This window comes from Astatotilapia calliptera, chromosome 7 (assembly GCF_964374335.1).
Source record: "Astatotilapia calliptera chromosome 7, fAstCal68.1, whole genome shotgun sequence".
In the NCBI taxonomy this organism is placed as follows: domain Eukaryota; kingdom Metazoa; phylum Chordata; class Actinopteri; order Cichliformes; family Cichlidae; genus Astatotilapia; species Astatotilapia calliptera.
Genome location: NC_137428.1, coordinates 24229211 through 24240410, shown reverse-complemented (window position 1 = coordinate 24240410; position 11200 = coordinate 24229211). Strand labels below are relative to the sequence as shown.

The 11200-nt window shown below is 41.2% G+C and overlaps 1 long non-coding RNA gene across 1 annotated transcript; it reads right to left on the bottom strand.

Moving 5' to 3' along the window:
- Nucleotides 1–6328: 6328 nt before the first annotated feature.
- On the bottom strand, nucleotides 6329–8010 carry LOC145430021 (uncharacterized). Its single transcript, XR_013910397.1, has 2 exons — nucleotides 6519–8010; nucleotides 6329–6423 (listed from the first exon to the last, which is right to left on the bottom strand). It is a non-coding gene; the product is annotated as an uncharacterized LOC145430021 (long non-coding RNA).
- Between the last annotated feature and the right edge of the window lie 3190 nt (nucleotides 8011–11200).

The following is an 11200-nucleotide window of genomic DNA, read 5'->3' as shown; positions in this document are numbered from 1 at the left end:
TCTTACGTTCTTATGTTTTAGGCTATTTATGAAACGTAAAAACACTTCGAAGCTCGGTCCTGGAGAACCTGGAGTCCGCGGTAATCATTAGATAATTAATAAAGCAAACTAATCATGAATTTAAAGTTTAAAGGCAGCCATCTCAAACAACGCGGATAAAGACGTATTTTTTAAGCCTACAGAAATCAAAATTAGAACGAAAGCGTCTTTAAACAGTCTTTGATTTTTACTTTATTTTTAATTGTATTTTTTAGTAGCCCACTCAAGGAAAAAAACGTGTGTATTAACGAGTTTATCCTTAAAAAGTAAGCATCGCAGATGGGCTAAAGTTCCGCTTGTCTTGCCTTTGCGCACATATATAAATGATAGGCTGATACTTACATACATGCATTTAAAGGTTAAATGGTCTATGAAATATAAAAATAAAACTTTTATTTTGTAATTATTCCGTTTAAAATAACATAAAAACTGAACAGTGATATATTAAAATATTAGTATTTGTCATCATATTGGCAGAATTTCGAAAACAATACAGTCATTGCTTATCATAAGAATATCACTTTAAGTCACATTGGTTGGCTTGCCTCAAAATGCCTCAGTTTTAGATCACGTGGTAAAAGGTGAGTTTAGAGTTTCTTGTTAACCACTACAGAGCTAACTACAAAAATAACTGTAATGATTTTCTGCAATAATAATAATAATAATAATAATAATAATAATAATAATAATAATAATAATAATAATAATTATTCTTATTATTCTTATTATAAAATTTATCGAGCACTCTGGGGAACAGAGACAGGACACGGAACAGAAACATACACAATTTTTCTTACATATTTACATTAAGGACAATGGTTACTTAAATAAAAATAATTACAGGTAAGAGGCAAACCAGGTTGTAGTGCGAATTGGTTAATTAACTAACTTATTGCAGTTACAGCATTGATGTAAACATCAATCAACATAAATGTGCTATAAAAATGAAATGTCCTTACTTACATTATAAGATGTGCAACATTTTCTTACAAACGTCCAAAATTTAGACAAACATTGCATATAAATGTAATTGTAACAAAATACATCCCATCAGCAACCGAAATTATTTAGAGAGACTAATCGTCACGTCTACATTAAAATAAAATTAAGAATTCAAAAATCGAAATTAATACAATGCATTTGAAATCCGAAATTGCATACACAGCGACGAGTACCCTACTTTGTTGAGCATGACAGAACACGTGAAAAGTCCGGGAAGATAAAGTTATTTTTCATCAAGAGAAACAGGAAATAATATTCATATAGCTGATGAAAATGCAAGACAGAGGACACTCTGAGCTTTTCACAGTATGTTAGTGTATTCTTTAAAGCACGAAAAAAAACTCTCCTCGCAGACAAACAAAAAACAAAACTAAAGTCTAAATAAGCTCGGTGACCATGTTGGATAATTAGTGTTTACTCTGCAACTTAAACTCTTAATACACCCCGAAAGAAATCCGAGCAACAATATACTGACCACCACCTCACTCCTCTCCTTATAGACTCAGAATGTGGAGTGTTTAGGGTCCACAAAGACCTTAATATTATGTATGAGAAAAAAATCCTGTTCAGAAACTACAAATCCCACTCATCCAGGTGCAAATGAAAAAGTGCCAAACAAATCAGAGCGACACACCCTACCTTCCTCCTGACTGTCCCAAGCTGCTTGAGTGTGTGAGCTGATGTTGCCACTTGTTTGGAGCCGTTTAAAGTCTGGTAAGACTTAAGCAGTCAGGCAGGTGAAAGCGCTGGTGTGGCTAACCACCAGTCCAACCAGGAACTCCTGGATCACGGAAAAGTGCTGCCCAGATGCTCAGCGCCAAAAACCGTCTGTGAGGTTTGTGGCTGAAAACCCATCCACAGTTTGGCTATCATGAGCTGAGCCAGGAGGAGAGGAGACAGAAGGAAAACAAAAGTTTTCATGTTTAAGGCGCAATCTTTTCCAAGATCTGAAGGACCAAACTAGCGGCGCTTTAAATGTGATTAAACAATGATGAATCTACACACACACACACACACACACACACACACACACACACACACACACACACACACACACACACACACACACACACACACACACACACACACACACGCGCGCGCGCGCTATTTCACCTTCATTTAAAATGTTAGTGCTTATGTTTACACACCTCTTCCCTATCTGCAGATTTAACGGGCCTCACAGAAGCATGAGATGGATTTTATGACTAATTTATGACCAAACACAAACAACTGAATATCATGACACCTTCTTATTAATCCTCCGCACTCAGCTGTTGGTTTATTCGGCAGAAATTTCACCATCACAGGAGAAAACTGTTACTTCATAATAAAAGAAGAGAGTATATTTTTTTTCTGACTGCTCCTTTAAAACCCAAACCCTTGAAAAACCTCGTTCGAAGCCAGGGAGCCAAGGCAGTATCAGTACCTAACCTTAAAGACTATAAGTACTAATTTGTGGCAGCATCGTGATGAAAAGCTTCATGAGAGCAAAATGTGTGTCAGAACTGCTGATTGCGTTGTTTGAGTGACCGGACTTAAGTTTCACCGACTGATGACTCATTTGCTGCTGAGTAACGTCCACATCCTCACTCAGCCACCACTAGCCTCCCATGTCTTTCAGTTTCTTGCATAAGGATGAAGAGTTACAAACTCTAGCCTAATCCACTATGGTTTCACCCTCCATAGCCACACATGGGCCTGTGGTCTGCCACCCGCTCTGAGTCTTTTTTGGCTGTCTTGTTATCCACTCCCCTCCTCACCGTCGACCTCGTGAATGAGTTTACCCTTGTTCCACTAGAAGAAACGAAGATAAGGTATCCGAGCCTCCATGGCAACGCTGGGCTGAGCGGTATATTGTGTATATATATATACGTGTGTGTGTGCGCGCGCGCGAAGGCATGCATGTTCATGTACAGGGCTCTACTTTTACAACCTGAGCGGAGCTGCGCGCACAGGAGTGCTGGTTGGTGGTGGTGTGATGGTGGCGGTGAGCTTGGGGCTGACACATTTCTGCTAACAATCACATCACACACAAGGACCCACATTCCAACTTCCTGATCAACAGTTGTCGTCCTCCTCCCCCCACAGGCACAGCGCTGGGGGCAGCAGTGCAGCAGACTGTATTCAGATCTAGGAGAGCTAAGATTTTATGTTTTTTTTATGAGGATGTTTACTCAAAACCATACTGACTGTGAGTTTTACTTTTGGAAACCTCTCTTAAATTGAACACATATATTAAAGCAGGTAAGGATTGACAGTTAGATCGAATATTGGAATAATTTAGATTAACGTGACTGGAAATAAATCGATTGCAGCACATCTGGATCTAGTTCATCTTCACGTGTAGCTGGGCTGTAATCTTATGTGCGCCTCTGTAGCGGCTATACTTCATGTCGTGTATTCTACTGCCCCCTAGTGATCCTTTTATGAGTTCACCATAATAGGTTTTGATGCTGAAATTTATTAACTCACGAAGATTGTTCTGAAAAGGAGAAAATTATTTGATGAGCAACAGTTCTGTGGGCAGAAGTATCTTGTTGACATTAGAGGTCAGATGAGAATGGCTAGACAACCAAAATATGCAGAAGAGCATCTCTGATTGCACAACACTGAAATCTGCAGCAGCGGAAGATCACATCTGCTGTCAGCTAAAAACAGGAAACGTAGTTTTTATCAATTCATGAAATTGAATATTAGACAATTTAAAAAAAAAACGTTGCATGATCTGATGGATCTCAATTTCTGCTGTGACATTTGGATATTTGGACCATAATTTGGCATCAGCAACATGAAAGTGTGGATCCTGCTTTGTATTAGATGTTCAGGCTCCTGCTTGTGGTGACCTTAATAGCATTTGGCCCATGTTTAAACATGGATTTCTGAATACTGTTGCTGACCATGTCCATACTTTTATGACCAGATGTACCCATCTTCATATGAGTGTTTCCAGCAGAATGATACACCATGTCACAAACCTCAGCTCTTCTCAGACTGGTGTGTTTGAACATGATAATGAATTCCCTGTACTCAAACAACCTCCACAGTCTCCAGATCTCGATCCAGTAGATCTCCTTTGGGATGTGGTGGAACCAGAGATTTGTATCATGGGTCGTGCAGCCAAAAATTTTTAAAAAGTGTGTGATGCTGTTATGTCATTAATCTCTGAGGAGAGTGTGTTCACCACCTTGTTGAATACACTAGTAAGGTGGGCATTGACCTGAATGTAAAGTTTAAGTACAGAAAATACTAAATGTATTCAGTTTCATAATTTAATTGATGATTTAATTTAGCAGCAATAGTTAGCAATAGGCCACACAATGTGTTAGGAAGTGAATAAAATGAAGCACGCACATAGGAAACTCATATTTTTAATCAAATATGTACGTATCCATGTAGTTAGTATAAAAATATTCTGAATAGTTATACAAATTACATTTAAAGTGTTGCATCAGAACATAGTGAAGACTGTTGATAGGCTGTGTGATCTTGTGAACTTACAAATTAATAATAATAATAATGGATTGCATTTATATAGCGCTTTTGGGGACCCTCAAAGTGCTTTACAATTCCACTATTCATTCACACACTGGTGGAGGCAAGCTACAATTGTAGCCACAGCTGCCCAGGGGCAGACTGACAGAAGCGAGGCTGCCGTATCGCACCATCAGCCCCTCTGGCAATCACCAGTAGGCGGTAGGTGAAGTGTCTTGCCCAAGGACACAACGACCGAGACTGTTCAAACCAGCAACCTTCCGATTACAAGACAAACTGCCAGCTCTTGAGCCACGATCGGCAAATTAAAGAAAAGGGCAATAAAGAAAAGCTTTAAGGTTTTATAGCAACAAAGCAAATATGCACAGTGCAACTTCAGATTAACTTGTGATTAAAGTTACATCCTTAAACCTGGTGTGCATTATACTGCTTTGAATCTGAGTTGTCAAGATATTTGTCACACACACACACACACACACACACACACACACACACACACACACACACACACACACACACACACACACACACACACACACACACACACACACACACGTATATATTCAAATACGGACCAGACACAGTCATCTGACTGCCTACAAATCTGCGGTAATGAGAATAGGAGTCGTGTAGGGTGGTCTGCTCCAACATGGGCGCATTGACAAACCTGGAGGTCTGTTGGCCATCACGTCTCACTTCGGTAAGGTCAAAGCACCTTCAATTCTGACACGTTCAAATGCACAAATTATGACTGTCAAATCCACAAGTTGTGCATTAGGTACTTCCTTTGGCCTGTCTGAACCCTTGGTATGTCCAAGAATGGTCTGAAATACTGGTAAGTTATTTTCAAGCCCACAAGAGGGATAAAATATACCATTGAAAAAAAAAACAAAACCCCGAAACACTGCTGCATATTAAATGCATGTGTTGTGTTTAAGGTTTCTTACTCTGAGTGTGACTGGGCTGACAATTGCACCAAATCTATCCCCATAGGATGTCCATTTCACACTTTGCCTCTCCAAAACATGAAATGGACACGTATGCAGAAGTTGCATTACTCCATGCAGTAAACTGCAGTAACAGCAGGGTGGAGATAATATATTTAAAGCAATGAAGTTGGTAGTAAGCAAAAAATGTATGTAATACATTCCAGGGTCCTTAATCATCAGAAACCATTAAGCTAGGTGGCAAATGTGCATATACATGTAAATGTGTTACAGTTTTTTACAGACGCTAGGACACATTTCTCAATACTTAGGTCACGTTTGCAAAACTCCTCACACAGTGAGCACAACAGAAGTCTATGTGGGCTAAACTGAGGACCAGTTATCATTGTTTTGGCACAAAATGCATTCAATGACTACATCTCTCAAATTTCATGAATTATCTTCTCACTCAGACACAACAACTGCCAAAAATCTTTGTACGGACAGGACATTTTGCATGTGCTTACATACTGTTTTCAAAACTGTTAAACTTATGGCCAAAACAATAACACAATGCAAAACTTGAAAAGACAGCAAAATTCAACAACAATATTTTATTGAAACATATTTTAAATCTAAAAATGCAGTTTAACCAGCCACAGCTTATTCTCATTGTAGATGAACATCTACACAGGTGTTACTCCTTCAATTTTTCAACTCCTTCAATTCTGGCAGCCAGAAGATTCTTTCCTAGGTGTGTTGCCCTAGATGACATAAGATGTGATGTGGATGAGAACCTGTGGCCAAATGGAGAAGACCGAGTAGATTAGCATTGTAGCTCTCTTCACGACAACACAGACACAGGTCGGTTCTTTGAAACGGGCGTTTATTACTTGGGCCTTCTCTCCTCAGCTTCACCATCACCAGTACGCCGATACGCCATTACGCCATTACGCCGTGAGAACTGGTCACGAGCGAACAGTACAAACAATTAGCAACTTTACAGTACACATATTAAGTCCAAACACAAATAAAAAACATTTCTCAAATGACAAATACCTCGTTGGCTGCTTGTCCTGAAAAGAGGTCCTTAAGTCCTTGTATTGCCCTTTCTTTTAGTAAACTTTTAGCTTAAATCGCTTCATGAGAGACATCTGCTCCCTCGCAGTCCATGAAAAGTCTCGTGTGCTCTCGTTAAGGGTATTCTCACGAGACACTAGCTCTCACCTTACACATGTACATTTCAAATAAAGACATTTCAACGCAAACTATATATATTCATGAAATTATGTAACTTAACATTTTAACAGCATTTACACTCCCACCAAAATCACTCATTGACTTAAAATGAGAGATTTTCCTCAATGAAAATTATAAGGAAGTGATGTGTGAGTGTACATTTAAGTGTAGGTCATTTAGCTTTACGTGTGTTTTAGGTGGCCTCAAGTAATGTAACTACTTTGTGAACAGGCCTCTCAAGGAAAACTGATTTAGTGATTGGTTTTCCCTTATCAAAAGTAGTGTCACTGAGCAGAAGCTTTAGCTTTCGCACCTTGCCATCTGTGCTGGGCAGGGCTTCCACAACCCTTGCAAGCTTCCACTGGTTTCTTGGTGCACTGTCATCCTTTAATATTACAATGTCATCTGGTTGCAAGTTTCGTGACTGCTTCTGCCATTTCTGTCGTTGTTGGAGGTTTAGCAGGTATTCTCGTTTCCATCGTTGCCAAAATTCATTGGCCAAAAACTGCACTCTTCTCCACCTTTTGTGCAGATAGAGATCTTCTTTGCAGAATTGTCCAGGGGGTGGCAGAATTACAGATGATTTCATGGTTAGAATGTGGTTGGGAGTGAGGGGTTCCGGACCAGTAGGATCGTGAAGATGCTCGACACTTAGTGGCCTGCTGTTGATTATGGTCATTGTTTCATACAGAAACGTTCTTAGAGTTGTGGTGTCAAGTCTGCTGGCGGACTTGTCGAGCATAGCTATCAGGATGCTTCGGATTGTTCGAATCTGGCGTTCCCAAACTCCTCCCATATGACTAGCTGATGGGACATTCAGCACAAATTCACAACCAAGCGCCCTTGTACGGTCTTGATCCATTCCTTCAAGCAATTCAGAAAGCTCCTTTCTAGCACCAACAAAGTTTGTGCCTCTATCACATCTTAGCTGGCGCACGGGTCCTCGAATAGCTATGAATGATCGAAGTGCATTCATGAATGCGTCTGTTGTCAAATCGTCAAGGGTTTCTATGTGAACTGCTCTAGAACATAGGCAGGTGAATAACAATCCGTATCGTTTCAACTCTCTCCTTCCTTCCTTCACAATAAAGGGGCCAAAACAATCAAGCCCACAATAAGTAAAGGGGGGAGATGTCTCAATTCTCTCTCCTGGTAGATTTGCCATTTGTTGAACCTCAGTTGTTCTTCTGTATCGTCTACATTTTACACACTTGTAAATGTGTGAGGAGACCACACTTCCACATCCTAGGACCCATATTCCGCTTGCGCGCAACTCGTTCATGGTCATGCCCCTTCCTTGATGGTGTATAAGCTCATGATGATGTTTGGCTCTCACCACTCTGGACCAGTCAGAAAATTTAGTTAAACGGTTTACCATTGGATTCTGTTCTCTTGCTTTAACTGCATGAACATGTGCTCTCCGAAGTTCAGGATCAGTAGCCTCAACTTCTCCCACCATTCCCACTTCATGTGGGAGATTTTGCTGCCAAAGGAAGTTGGGTCCTTTCAGCCAGCTAGATTCTTTCATTTGAACTGCAGTCAATCCTCTTGAGGCTCCATCAGCTGGGTTGTTTTCAGAGTTGACATGTCGCCATTGTTCAGGTTTTGTGCTAGATCTTATTCGCTGGATGCGGTTGGCCACGAATGTTTGGAACCTTTTAGCATCATTGTTCACATAGCCAAGGACCACCTTTGAGTCAGTCCAGTAATACTCTTGCACATTTTCAATCTCCAGCTCGCCTCTAATGATATCACCAATGCGGACTGAGGTCACAGCTGAAGATAACTCAAGCCTTGGGATGGTTGTTAGTTTGGTAGGGGCTACTCTTGCTTTCCCCAAGACAAGTGAACAACTTATCTGTCCTGTTTCACTCACCGCTCTAAGGTATGAGCATGCACCATACCCTTTGAAGCTTGCATCAGAAAAGTTGTGAAGCTCATATAGTGAGACTTCACCAAAGTTTGATGGAAGGTAGCTTCTTGGAATCTTTAGAACTGCCAAATGAGGCAGATCTTTGAGCCATGACTCCCATTGTGGCTGGATGTGCTCGGGGAGAGGTTCGTCCCAGCTTACCTTGTCTCTACACAGTGTTTGAAGAATCTGTTTGCCGATAAGTAGGAATGGAGCCACGAAACCTAGTGGATCATAGACTGAGGCAACAGTTGAGAGAACGCCTCTCCTTGTCAGTGGGTTTTCTTTTACCACCACCCTGAACTGAAATTCATCCGCCTCAACACACCACTGAACTCCAAGTGCTCGCTCGATATGAAGTTCTCCTAGAGCCATGTTTAGATCTTTGGTCTGAACATATTCTTGTGGTGGAATTGTTGCAATCACACTCTCATCGTTGGATACAAACTTATGTAGCCGTAGATTTCCTGTTTTGCACAGAGCTCTTGATTCCTTTACCAGGCGTATAGCTTCAGCAGTCGACCTTACACTTGTCAGGCCATCATCTACATAGAAGCTTCTTTGGATGAACTTAATGGCTTCTTTGCTGAACTTGCCTTGGCCTTGTGAAGCTAGGTATTTCAGTCCAAAGTTGGAGCAACCGGGGGATGAAGCTGCCCCAAAGAGGTGTACCTTCATCCTGTACACTGAGGGTTCAGAATCCAAATCACCTCCATCCCACCAGAGGAACCTGAGATAATCTTGATGTTCCCTTGCAACGTGGAACTGGTGAAACATTTTTTCGATGTCGCACATTATGGCTATAGGACCCTTTCTAAATCGACACAACACACCAACTAATGTGTTAGTCAGGTCTGGACCTGTCAAGAGATGGTCATTTAGAGAGGTTTCTTGGTAGCGTGCCGAACAATCGAAAACCACACGGATCTTCCCGGGCTTGTGGGGATGGTAGACACCATGGTGCGGTATATACCATGCTGGCTGGTTGTCTAATTCAGACTGTGGCACCTTCTCAGCATCTCTTCTACTTATGATTTCATTCATGAAATTGACATAGTCCGTGTAATATTGTTCATTTCTCCTCAGTCGACGCTCTAATGAGCTGAGCCTGTGAACTGCACACTGTTTATTGTCTGGAAGATTAGGTTTGTCTGTCTTGAAAGGAAGCGGAAGTTCATAGTGGCCATCTTCCTTCTGTCTTATTCCAGCTTTCACTTTAGACAGAAAGAGGAGGTCCTCCTGAGAAACTGGATTATCATCTGTTGAGTGATCTGTGAAATCTGATTCAAAAGTCTTAATTATGTCAAGTGGGTTGATCTCTTTGACTTGAGTCATGCACGCAAAGTGCACTTCCTTCTTTAGCTGAACTGATGGATGCACAGTTGGTGTCACTTGTCGTACTATGATTCTATGACTGAATCCTATTGGATCGCTGTTGTCGCTTGCTGAATGTGAGCAACCAACAATGCTCCAGCCCAGATCAGTCCGCTGCGCATATGGATGATTTTCGTCACCAGACAGGATCTCTCTTGGGAGGAGGGCTCGTTGACAGTTGTAGCCTATAAGAAGGCCTACTTCGCAATCCAACTGTGGTGGAATCTTTTCTGACAGTTGCTCTAGATGTGGCCATTTTAGAGCTGTTTCAGAGGTAGGAATGTGCAGCCTGTTTACTGGAATAAATTCTCTTGTGAAAACAGGTGGTAGTGGAATCCTTTTCTCTGAGTTGTATCCTCTCACTTGTAGACCTGTCATTTTCTGACATGGAATAACTGTCGACTTGGCAGACATTGTGGACAGTCGCAGACTGACATTCTCTCTGTTTGTGTTCAGGCCTTGAGCTACTTCATCTAGTATGAAGGTGGTATCACTCTGTGTGTCTAAGAGTGCATAAACTAGCAGTTCTTGATCTGGCTGCTTAATAGATGACACCCAGACTGGCAAGATAGAAGATGTTCGTGTGCTTAGACCCTCTTGAATAACTCTGTTGGAAGTGGCTGTTGCGGTCCTTTCTGTGGTGTCTGCCTTGTCCTTTGAAATTTCACTTGCATTTAGGTGGATTGGCCTTTGACGTTCCTTGAACTTATCGTCATGCAAACATGTTGGGTGTCTCTTTTGGCATTTCTCACACGTGCTTTTGTTATCACATTTTCTTGAGTGATGACCGGTCTTCAAACATCCAAAGCAAAGCTTCTCTGTGTGTACAAACTTAACACGATCCTGAACTGTCTTTTCTGTGAAACTTCGGCATTTGTCTAGGATGTGTCCTGTCCTTTTGCAGAAAACACATGATGTAATACTGCTCTGTGTTGTAGTTGTGGTCAGAGTCTTTGCTTGAACTATTTGGCTTCGTAGATGCCTTGGTTTCTCGCTTTCAACACTCTTAAGTGCTTGTATTGAGGAAATTGGATCGCAAGCAAGATCTGCTTCCTTTGATAGGAAGTCAACAAACACCTTGAATGGTGGGTACTCAGCTTTCACTTGTCTGACTTCCATCACTTTGCGATTCCAGCTGGAAACCAACCAATCTGGCAATTTCAGCAGAATCCTCTGACTCTCAACGCAGTCATTCAAGACCTCCAGCATCTTGACA